This window comes from Neovison vison, chromosome 4 (assembly GCF_020171115.1).
Source record: "Neovison vison isolate M4711 chromosome 4, ASM_NN_V1, whole genome shotgun sequence".
Classification (NCBI taxonomy): Eukaryota; Metazoa; Chordata; class Mammalia; order Carnivora; family Mustelidae; genus Neogale; species Neogale vison.
Genome location: NC_058094.1, coordinates 154,979,452 through 154,991,319, shown reverse-complemented (window position 1 = coordinate 154,991,319; position 11,868 = coordinate 154,979,452).

Below are 11,868 nucleotides of genomic sequence, written 5' to 3'. Positions count from 1 at the left end.
GCAGTGTTAACATTACATGGGAACAGGTGCCTGGGTGGCTCAGTTGGTTAAAAATCTGCCTCTGGCTCAGGTCATGATCCCCTGGTCCTGGGATCAAGATCAACAGGCTTCCTGCTTCTCCCTCTCCCTTTGTTGCTCCCTTTGCTTGTGCTTGCTTGCTCCCTCTCTCTGTCAAATAAATAAAGAGAATCTTAAAAAAAAAAAAAATTACCTGGGAACTTGTTAGAAATGCAAGTTCTTGTGCTTTGCACAGCAGTCTGTCTTAGAACCATCTCCCCAGGGGATTGTGTTGTACCCTGAAGTAGGAGAATCACTGCTCTAGGTATAAGGTGAGGAATACAGTTTAGTTGCCTGAAACCCAGGGACTTGTTTCATTGTTAATGCTTCTTCAGCTGTAACTCAAGAGGACTTGCTGTTTCTGCAGGGCATCTCAGAAACTCCTACAATAAACACATCAAATGGAGCACAAGCTCCTCCCATTACCATGTATCAGCCAGCGTTTCTCTGTTATCTTCCATACACCAGGTACTAGGCAGAACTGTACTGAGAATACAGAATGCAGAGGACATTGTCATCCCTCTCTAGGAGCCTGAGGGAAGAAAGAAGCATGCACTCATGGAAATTAATGAGTGTTTCTCCCTGCAATAGACATTGGAATAGGGGAAAAAAAAAAAAAAAAAAAAAAACCATGGGGGCACCTGGGTGGCTCAGTGGGTTAAAGCCTCTGCCTTCAGCTCAGGTTTGATCTCAGGATCCTGGGATCAAGCCCTGCTTCCTCCTCTTTCTCTGTCTCTACCTGCCTCTCTGCCTATTTGTGATCTCTGTCTGTCAAGTAAATAAATAAAATTAAATTAAAAAAAAAAGAAAAACAAACCATGGTGATATTAAGAAAGTATGGTCAGGCTTCTTGGTAAATGTTTGCCAATGTTTGCTAGTTACGGGAAGGAGATTGTTGTGTATATTTTGCTCCAACTGCAAAGTGTCTTATTATTATAGTAGACATGGGATCAGAAGAGATCGAAGAATGTAGTCACATCTGGGCTCTGCCACTGGTTTATGGGACCCTGTGCAAATCAACTTCTTTGAATCGTTCTTTGTCTGAAAATGGAGACAGTAACTCCTGCCTTATCCACGTTAGAGTTACTGGGAGAATCTAATGCATTTGAAGATGCTTTGTAAATTTTAATGCAATGCCAGATAGTAGTTATTATGCTTGTCTAAGAAACAGTGTTTCTGAGAGGATGGATTAAAGTGTAAAAGGGCTAGGAAGTGGAAAGGAAATTTGTTTACTTATGAAAGTATTTTATAGGAGCATTTTTCCTAATTATGCAAGTTGTGCATGGTGAAAATTTTAGAAAATAATAGAATGTATTTAAAAATTCAGCCCTAGTTCTTCCACTTGGAGATATCTGGAATTAAAGTATTAGCTCATTTTCTACTTATGCATTTCTTTTTTCAAAACTACAAGTAAGCCCAGAGTGTCTTTTTCTCTCTTGTTGTAACCATTTCCCAATGACCCTAACACTTTTTTGTAAATGTTTCCATAATAGTTATAAAATATTTTAATATGTAATATATTGCAAAATAGTGCATCATTTGAATGTCTGCCACTGTTCACTTGTGAGTCATTTACTTCACCATTTCACTGACGATGCTCTCTTCTAGGTCAACAATGACTTCTTCTTCACTAAATCCAGCTGTCATTCCTCTTTTTTACCTGCTTGGTCAGAGGCCCTGGACCTGATTGCTCTGTCATGGCTGAAACTTGTACTTGGCTTCTGGCACACCTCACTCCCATGGCTTTTCTCTTCACGGTGATTCTTCTCAGTCATTCCTGGTTCTGTCTCATCTCCCTGACTTCTTTACACTGGGGCTTTCCAGCCCTTCCTCCTTGGCCCTTTTGTCTTTTTTGTCATCCTCACACTCTTGGTGATTTCATCCAGTTTCTCAGCTTTAAATACCATCTACGTGTGGACAGCTCTCAGGTTGACATTTCTGGGGCAGAGCTTTCCCTGGATTCTCAGCAAGCACAGCCTGTGTGTCTCCACGTGGGTAGTTACCCCACATATCTGACATATCTGAAGTTCATCCCCTGACAATGCCCCAAACTTACCCCTTCCCCACTTCCTTTAATGACAGCTCCTCCCTTCCCGTTCCTCAGGCCTATAAAATGTGGGAGTCTCCACAGACTTCCTTTTCTTCCACATCCTATATCCATTCTGTCCACAAACATTCTTGTCCCTGCTTCAAGACATTTAGCTCTAGAAATTTTCACCTTCTGGACCACACCACAGTCATCTCTCGTCTGGATTATAACTTCCCATTTAGACCCCCTTTAGTCTGATCTCAACAGAGTGGTAAGAGATCACCTAAAACCCAAGTCCAAAACAGTATTACTGTACTGCTCAGAGCTCTGGGAAGGCTTCATTTCCAGCCAAAACTCTGAGGGCGGTTTATAGGACCCAGTGCAGTCCAGCATTCACTAAGCCCCCAGTGAGGCTTAAGAAAGCCTGTCTCTGGGGCGCCTGGGTGGCTCAGTGGGTTAAAGCCTCTGCCTTCAGCTCAGGTCTTGATTCCAGGGTCCTGGGATCGAGCCCCACATTGGGCTCTCTGCTCAGCAGGGAGCCTGCTTCCCTTCCTCTCTCTCTGTCTGCCTCTCTGCCTACTTGTGATCTCTGTCTATCAAATAAATAAATAAAATCTTTAAAAAAAAAAAAAAAAGAAAGAAAGCCTGTCTCTTACTGCTCCCTCCGTGCTTCTCTTGGCTTCAGCCTCCCCAGTCTCCTTGCTTTTTGTGGAAAAGGTTGTGTGAGCTCCTTTCTCCAGAGCTACCTCTTGGCTCTTCTTGGACCTTCCCTCACTCAGGTCTTTGCCTGGCTTTCTCCCTCATGTGCTTCTGGTTTCTGCTCAGTTCTCCTCTTCTCAGTAGGACCTTCTCTGGGCACCTGTTGAAAACAGCACCCTCCTCCTTCTCTCCTCATTTCATGCTTTTATTATTCTCCACAGCACTTTTCAGCATCCATGATAATACATATTCTAGTTATTTGGGTTTTTAAAAAATATTTATAACTCCCCCTCAATAAATTGTGAGCTCCGTAAAGATAGGCCTTTATCTATATTCCTTCCTCTCTCCCAGCTTCCCTCCCTTTTTCTTTCTCTCTTTCAAAATAAGCTACTTTTCCCCTGGTACCTCAAACCGTGTTGACACAGTAAACATTTAATAAATGTTTATTGAATGAATAAGTAAATTTAATTTGCGGCACTGAGGTTTTCAATTGTAATTATTAAAAATGTTATAATTACATAAACCATGTCTGAATTTCTTATTATTGAAGCTAGGTCACTTGCATGGGAAATCTTAGGTTGAAGGATATGAACTATATCCTGGCCGACAGTGAAAACTGTAACTTACGGTTACTAACTTGATGGTGGAAAATGCTGTCTCATTGACACAATTTATGTTTCCTTAATGGCTACTGAGGGTCAGTATTTTTCATATCACTTACTATTTTATATTTCACTTTTTGGGCAATTCTCTGTTTAGGTTTTTCACTCAGTGTTTTTCTTATGTATATGAGCTCTTCATTGTAGTAAGGATAACATTCGATATACATTGAAAATATTTTTTCCTTGATTTTTATTTCCTGTCTACATGTTTTGAGAGAATACCCAGAGAGAGCCAATAATTACTTACACCATAAAAATGTAGATGGAATTACTTCCCTTAACATATCAAATAGGAATAAATTTAATTTTTAACAAGACTGATGTTTGGCACATAGTGTCTTATTAAATTCCTACAGTAAATGAAGTCTCATGTGTTTGGCTGACAAAAATACTGAAGCAACTGCAAAGTGACTAAGAATTCTTGGGCTTGGATTGACAGTCTTTTGTTCTAAGATTCTGTTTTTGAAATTTTAAGACTGCCCTACTTCATCCTTTGTTCCTCATTTTCAGTGGCCATTCACATGTTTGTCCATTCGTCTAGTATTTAATGAGTTCATATGGTGTGTTTCTCTCACGGGAAAGCTAATAATACGTCAGTCTTTGATTATACCACAGACCATTAAGTGCTGTGCGGAGTCGTGCGCTGGATTCAGCAGAAGCATAGAGAGGGGGGCCGGTCCATCAGATTAAGGAGCCCTGGCTTCAGAGAAAGTCCTGTTTGAGCTGAGTTTTGAGATTTCCAGAAGTGCATCCCAGCATTCACAGAGGCCATCCACCTTAGTCAAAGCACGTGGGCTGTGTGATGGTCCAGTGGCACGAAATCTTGGGAACATTTCAAGGGCTAGAGGGAAGGCACATGGGTGGGAATGGCAGGGGATGAGGAGGCTGTGAAGAAGGCAGGAAAGCTCTGGGGAGCCACTGACACCAGATGGGAAGGGCTGTTCTGTTGTTGAATGGAGGCCGATAAAACAGGGATCTTAATGGAGGCCAGACGATTGGTTGGGGGACTGCTGCCTCTCCCAAGGGGAGAATAAAATCCAGAGCTAAGCGACTGACCGAGCAGAGGGGGAGGGTGGCGCTGGATGGGACATTTGCAGGCTCGGGTGGCTACTAGGTTTTCTGCCTTGGGCTACTGGATGGATGCTCCGTCTTTCATTGAGATGGAACATTTAGGAGGAGGAGGAGGAGGCTGGGTGGCTGGAAGAAGGAGAATGAGTTCGTTATTGACATCCAGAGTTTCAGGTGCCCCAGGGACATCCACACTGGGCTCTCCTCGAGATAGCTGCAAGTCTGCCAGTGCCACAGACACCTCTCGAGCCAGGAGCCCAGGGAGAGGTACTTGAGGCCACTGATGTTGATGAGGTCTCCTGGGCTGTGAACACAGAGCGGGAGCAGTGTGTTGAGGAGAGGGCACAGGGAAATACCGGGGTTTAAAAAGCAGGCCGATGGGGCCCCCTGGGTGGTTTTAGTGGGTTAAGGGTGCAACTCTTGACTTCAGCTCAGATCATGATCTCAGTGGTCCGGCCCTGCACTTGGTGGGGAGTCTGCTTGAGACTCTCTCTCTCTCTTCCTCCTCCCCCACCCTCTGTCAGATAAATAAATAAATCTTCAAAACAAAACAAAACAACAAAATCAACAGAGTGAGAAGCAATGGAGAATGAGCCTGAGAAGGGGCAGCTGGTAGAGCGATTGCACAGAAGCTGGCTGAGGGTAGCTGACTGGTAAATGTGGAGAATGAGAGACATGTGGTGTTCCTGGATATTCAGGAAGGCATTTGCAGTGTTGGGTCTTTGTATGCCAAGAAGCGGGGGTATATGCTGAAGGATGGTATAACAAGCAGATCATTGGCTATTTGAACAAACGTATCCTAACATATATTAATTTAAGGAATTGATGCTAATCTGGAGGAAGGTCTTCAGTATAACGCTCTAGTCCCCCCCACCCCCATTCACAGGGGATACATTCTAAGACATCCAGTGGATGCTGGAAATCCTGGACAGTACTGAATCCTGTATATATTATGTTTTTTCCTGTACATACACTCCTGTGACAAAGTTTAAGTTAAAAATTAGGCTCCGTAAGAGATTGACAACAACAATAATAAAATGTAACAATTACAACAATATGCTGTAGGGAAAGTTAGATGAATGTGGTCTCTCCGAATAGCTCACTGTACTGTACTCACCCTTCTTGTGATGGGACGAGAGGGTAAAATGCTTGCGTGATCCGGTGGAGTGAGGTGAGTCACGTACATTAGACTGCTGTTGACCTTCTGACTACATCAGGAGGGGGGATTGTCTGCTTTTGGACGTGGAAGAACCACGGATAGAGGGGCCTCCTATACCTGTGGTATTAATATTTTATCTCTGAGCTGTTGTTATTTCACTATTTAATCCATGTTTTGGTTTTGGGAAGGCTTAACCAAATTTTGTAAAGTCAGAAAGCTGGGAAAGATGCCTAATGAGTTGGAAAGCAGAATTGGGATTTAAGATGATTTGAAAGGCTAGAAAAATGGGCAAACATAATTGTTAAATGTCGACTGTTCTTTTTGCTTCTGAAATTTAGATGTTCAAGCCTAGGATGAGGAAATCTTGCTTAAAAGTACCCTTGAAGCCACAGATATCACATGGCTGCTAAAAGCAATGATAGGGTAATGTGTCTTAGGCTCTATTAATATGTGCAGAGTGCTTGGCTCCGAGAAGGTAGACATTTAACTTAGGTTAGTGATTCAACTTAGGTGTAATATTTGAAGAGGGATATTGACATATGGAGATGTTGACTTGACGTGCCAATTAGGAAATGAACTATTTGGAAAGTATGTCCAAATACTTGAGGACTGACCAAAGGAACTGAGAATGCTTAGCTCTGAGGAGACTTATAGGCATCATGATCGTGAACTTCAAATGTATTATGTGCAGTCATGTGTTGATATAATGCTCATTTAGAGGATGAAATTAGGATTAGTGGGTGGTAGACCAAAGAATGCTGAATTTAGTTCATCCGAGAAGGTGTTTGACTTCTTTTTTATATTTAATTTAATTTTATTTTGAAGATTTCATCTATTTAATGGAGTGAGAGAAGGAACACAAGCAGGGGGAGTGGGAGAGGGAGAAGCAGGCTTCCTGCCAAGCAGGGAGCCCGGTATGGGGCTCAGTACTAGGATCCTGAGATCATGAGCCAAGCCGAAGGCTAATGCTTAATGACTAAGCCACCCAGGTGCCCATCTTTTTTATTTTTATTTTTAAAATTTTTTTCCAAGAAGGTGTTTTATATCTATAGAGTCATGAGCTGCTTCTTTGTACTTTGAAATCTGCAGGGTTCCTGTTTTGGACAGACTGATGGCCTAGGTCACATCTATGAGTTCTGGTTTGCTATACTGTGCCTATATTCCAATGGTGGATCTAAGGGGCAGTTCAATGACTGCTCAAGGTTACACACATTCCTGTTGTTACTGGCAAGAAGATAAATCTTTATCCTTGGTGCTTTAGTTTTAGGACACATTCATTCTTAATTTGTCATATTTAGCACTTTATTCTAAGATTGCAGCAGTGTAAACACAAAACAATGCCTTTGTTTAACATCTTAAAATTGAGAGTGGAAAAAATTGGCCATTTTAAATTTAAGTTTGACTTCTATTTGGTAATTCTTGGGCATATCAATAATGCATACTGGGAAATAACTTGAGCCAAAATAACAGGAAATGCTTACACATATCTGCGCTTGGTATGCTAAGGAAATACTTCCCTATCTAAAGAGCAGATAAATATTAACACTATTTGCTCAATTTTTTTATGATTCCTTTTTTTACATTTGACCTTCTGAAAATTAAATGCAGTATGTGTGCGTTCTAGAAAAATGAGGCAATAAAAATACTCATAATCCTGCCAAGTAAACACACTACTCTTAAAACTGTAGCATTTGTAATAGGAGTGATAAATAAAAAGAACAATAGTCAGGTACAATTTTAGGGCTTTTCCTTTATTAATTAATTAATTCATCCTCCAGACTCTAATGAAGTTGGTCATGATAATTCCCACATGGTTGAATTACTACTTGTGAGCCCCAGCTGTTGCCCCAGTACCCATACTCATAACCATCAGGCTGCTCTATCTACATCACATATATCAGACTCTGCATATATTTCATTATGAACATGCATGTATGTTAACAAAATGGGACTATTTTGCACAGTTTGGTAATCTTTTTTTTTTTTTTTTTTTTTTTTTTGCATTTAACAATTTGCTGTGAACCTATCCCCTCAGTTTGACTCCTAGAATTTTATATAGTGCTTAATGTAAGGAAAAACTCTGACTTGATTTCCTGAATAACCAGTTTTCTTAAATAGTTGTTTGAACAATCTATAATTCATCCTTTCACCATTGATTTGTTTTCTATGCCATCTATTGGGTGCATATAGATATATTCTTAATCTATTATTTTATATATAATATGAGACATATATATACTTGAAAACATTTGATTTCTTTTGGGCTACTTTGTATACTTTTTTTTTTTTAAGATTTTTAAATTTTGTTATTTGACAGAGAGAGACACAGTGAGAGGGAACACAAGGTGGGGGTGTGGGGTGGGGAGAGAGGCAGGCTTCCCACCCAGCAGGGAGCTCGATGTGGGGCTCAGTCCCAGGACCCTGGGATCATGACCTGAGACAAAGGCAGACTCTTAATGACTAAGCCACCCAGGTACCCTCCTTTCTATATTATTGATTTTTTTTCTACCAAGATTGCACACAGGACTTTATAATATGATTTTATAAGATACTTCTTGCTTTTCTTTCAAAGATTTCTTAGCTGCTCTCACTTCATTTAGTCTTCAGGTTCAACTTCAGAATAACTTTGAGAAGTTTAAAAAAGCTCATTGGATTCTGTTGAATCTCTTAGGTTATTTAGAAAAAATTATCAGCCTTATAGACTTGTCATTGTGTTTGAAGACCTAGTTTGCTTTGGTGCTTGGAATATTCTGTACTTTTCATGAGCACTGACTTTGTATTCCTAAGTATTTTTTGTTACTATTTTTTCTGGCAGCTGTCCCCTACCATTTTTTTAATGGAGTTTTCCCTGATAGGTTGAAAAGCCATTGGTTTTTGGAAATTAGTTGTATATCTAGTCTCTTATACAGGAGTCTTGTTAATTCTAGTATTTTCTTAATTATCTTCGATTTTCTTGATAACAAGTTCCACTTATTGAGCAGTTAAATGTGTGAAGCACTTTAGTTATATTCACAGTAATCCGTACAGCTATCCTTCCCTCTGCCTTTAGGAAAGTGAAGCTTGCGGAAGGTGAAGCTCAGAGGCAATGTATAACTTGAGAAAGAAGTCAGAGGTTGTGAGCCATAAGCCTGGGATACCTGTGTCCCGGGAGACCTCGCTTTCCACTGACCTTCACTGCCTCCCAGTCTGCCTACCCAGAAGGGGTCTACACTTACAGTTTCCTACACCTGCTTCTCTCAGGCATCGTACTTGATCTTACTTGCCCCTAACACCTCTTTATAATGTTTTTCACTCGAAGTCAATCATTTTTAGATTGCTTTGTCTCAATGCAGTAATCCTTTCCTCATGTGTTTCTGATTGCTACCCTCTGCTCCAAGGTAGATGTTAACATTGCACATGTTTTAACAAAAAGAGGTCCTTTTCCTGCTGTGTTTCACCAGTACACAGGTGCATATGTGGCCGTGACCATTGGTCCTCTTTTCTCAAGGATGTGGTGTCCGTGCAGAGTCCAGTTTCTAGTCCAATTTCTCTTGTCTGGCAAACTTTATTCCCCTGGTACACTGATCACCTGAGGTGGGGGTGGTGGGAGCTCATTCTCTCTCTACTAGATTCTTGTACGGGAAAATTTTATAAGAGTTTGTTTAAGAAGGAAAAAAGCAGAGCTCTCTGTGGTTCTTCCACAGTAAGCACACATGACAGGCCCTGGATGCAGGGCATGTTCTGTCCCTGTCTTGAGGTGTGCAGTTGTGGGAAGAGGGAACGGAGAAGAGGTAAGCAGGAGTTGGGGGAGTGGTCTGACAACATCTTTTTTTTTTTTTTTTTAAGATTTTATTTTATTTATTTGAGAGAGAGAGACAGTGAGAGAGAGAATGAGCGAGGAGAAGGTCAGAGAGCGAAGCAAACTCCCCATGGAGCTGGGAGCCTGATGTGGGACTCGATCCCGGTACTCCAGGATCACGCCCTGGATCCCGTACTCCAGGATCACGCCCTGAGCCGGAGGCAGTTGTTTAACCAACTGCGCCACCCAGGCGTCCCGGTCTGACAACATCTTAAAGCAGAAGCCTATCAGCCTTCAGATGTAAAAGGCCAAACTCTGTTGTTGGAAAAAACACTCTATACCAAAGACAACTCAGAATTAGAATCAATGGGCTATAGTTCTGTCACTTTACCAAAACGATTTTAGTGTTTTTGTTCCTATTCCCTCTTTCATTAAAGACTACATCACAGTTAGAGGGTCCAGGCTTGGTTCTAAGTGTTGGGCATGTATTAACCCATTTAAAAGCGATCATTTTATTAGTCCACTCCTTCTTATGTAAATGATACTGTTTTAAGGTGTTATTCAGATATTTTAATGGGACGGTTACACAATTGTCTCAACATTTTTGTGAAGTTTATTGCAGATTAATTGAAGCACATTGAACTGCATAAATACGGAGTATATAGTTTGGTCAGTTTTGATACATGCATACACTTAGGAAACCAGTAACATAATCACGATAGCCTCTTCTAATACCCACAAAGGTTTCCTGCTCCCCCTTTGTAATACACCCCTTCATCTGCCCTTGTCCCTAGGCAGGTCCTGATCAGCTTTCTGTCACTGTGGATTCACTTGAATTCTCTAGAATTTCACATAAATAGAATCCAATGGCATGCACTCTTCCTTGCTTGCTCTCTCTCTCTCTGTCTCTCTCTCTTTTTTTGGCCTGGCTCTCTTCACTTAGCATAATGATTTTGAGATTGATCATGTTGTGGTGTGTTCAATAGTTTGTTCCTTTGTTCCTTTTTATTGCTGAGTAGCATTCCATTGTATGGCTATACCACATATGCCCATCTATTTTTAACATACTGTAGTTCTAATCATGGTATTTGATATGCTTAAGCTCCAGTATGATAATGTAATCTGTGAATATCAAGAACTCATTAGCGAGCATTTCAAATAGGTTGTTTATAAAGTTCGGCAGCGGCAGCCTAAAATGTAAATGTAAGCGTGAAAGGACTGTTGGCGTTCTGAGATATTCTGGGAGGTAATTTAGTTTTCTGTTTTACTCAGTATTTAGTGCTATTTCAGATAAGTCTTGATTTTTTTGAAAAGCTAATCATTCAGTTAGTCAGTCAGATAGGCTTGTTGTTGGAATTACTTCCACTTGACTGCCTGCCTGTCTGCCTATAGATCATTTCATTATCATTTAATGTTTGGCAGAGTCCAGGGGACAAAGGAGGACCTCCCACCAAGCATTCAGAGGCTAAAATGAGGACTTTTTTAGTTCATGGTGATGAGCGTTTGTGTATGCTCTAGATGTGAATAATGTTGGTATTCATTTGGAAGGACAATTAAATGTATCCATTAGTTTCATTTACTAGTTGAAATTGTATTTCTAAAAAGAAAAAGCCAGCAAAATAGCCAACTTTAATTGCATTTTTCTTTTTTTGGTGGAAGTGATGGGAATTTGGTTGACTAACATGCTTTGTAATAATTCTTTTAGACTAGTAGTGCTTCGGAAACTTTGGGGACTCTTGTATTTTTCTTTTTTCTCTTCCCTCCCTTCCCTTCCCTTCTTTTCTTTTCTTCCCTTTCCTTTACCTTTTTTTCTTTTTTTCCCTCCAGAGAAACAAAAGGTGCTAAAAGAAACAAGGATTGTGAGACTGGCTGATCTGTCCTATTTGAGTTTATTTCTTCTGTAGCAGTAGCTGATGACTTTGGCAGGACAGGGAGAATGATGTGACTCATTGTCTTGTTAGTAGTGAAGTTCTCTGTTCTCTGCCGGGTACAGACACACGCAGACCAGTTCTTAACCCTGACCTTCTTTTCAGCTATGACTTTTTTTCTGACCTTCTTTTCACAACCAGACCTTTTACCTTTATTTCTTCATCTTTCTACTCTTTTTTTCAACTCACTCTATAGTCTGGCTTTTATCCCAATCATTTTCCTAAACCTCTTGTTATGGTCAGTAATCATCTCCTAATTATTAGTGGTTTCTTTATTTCTCATCTTACTCCATTTCTCTGCAGCAGTTAGTCCTGTTTCCATGCTGCTCTTTGCTTTCAAAGTCGCTGAAATCTTGTTAACACTGAAATCAGTGTTAACATCCTTACTTCTTTAGCTAGCTACTCTTTTCTTTTTTGGTAAATTGTTTCCCTGGGTTTTTGCTTTTGGTTGCCCTCTCTTTGCATTATACGTGTCCTCTCTGAATCTT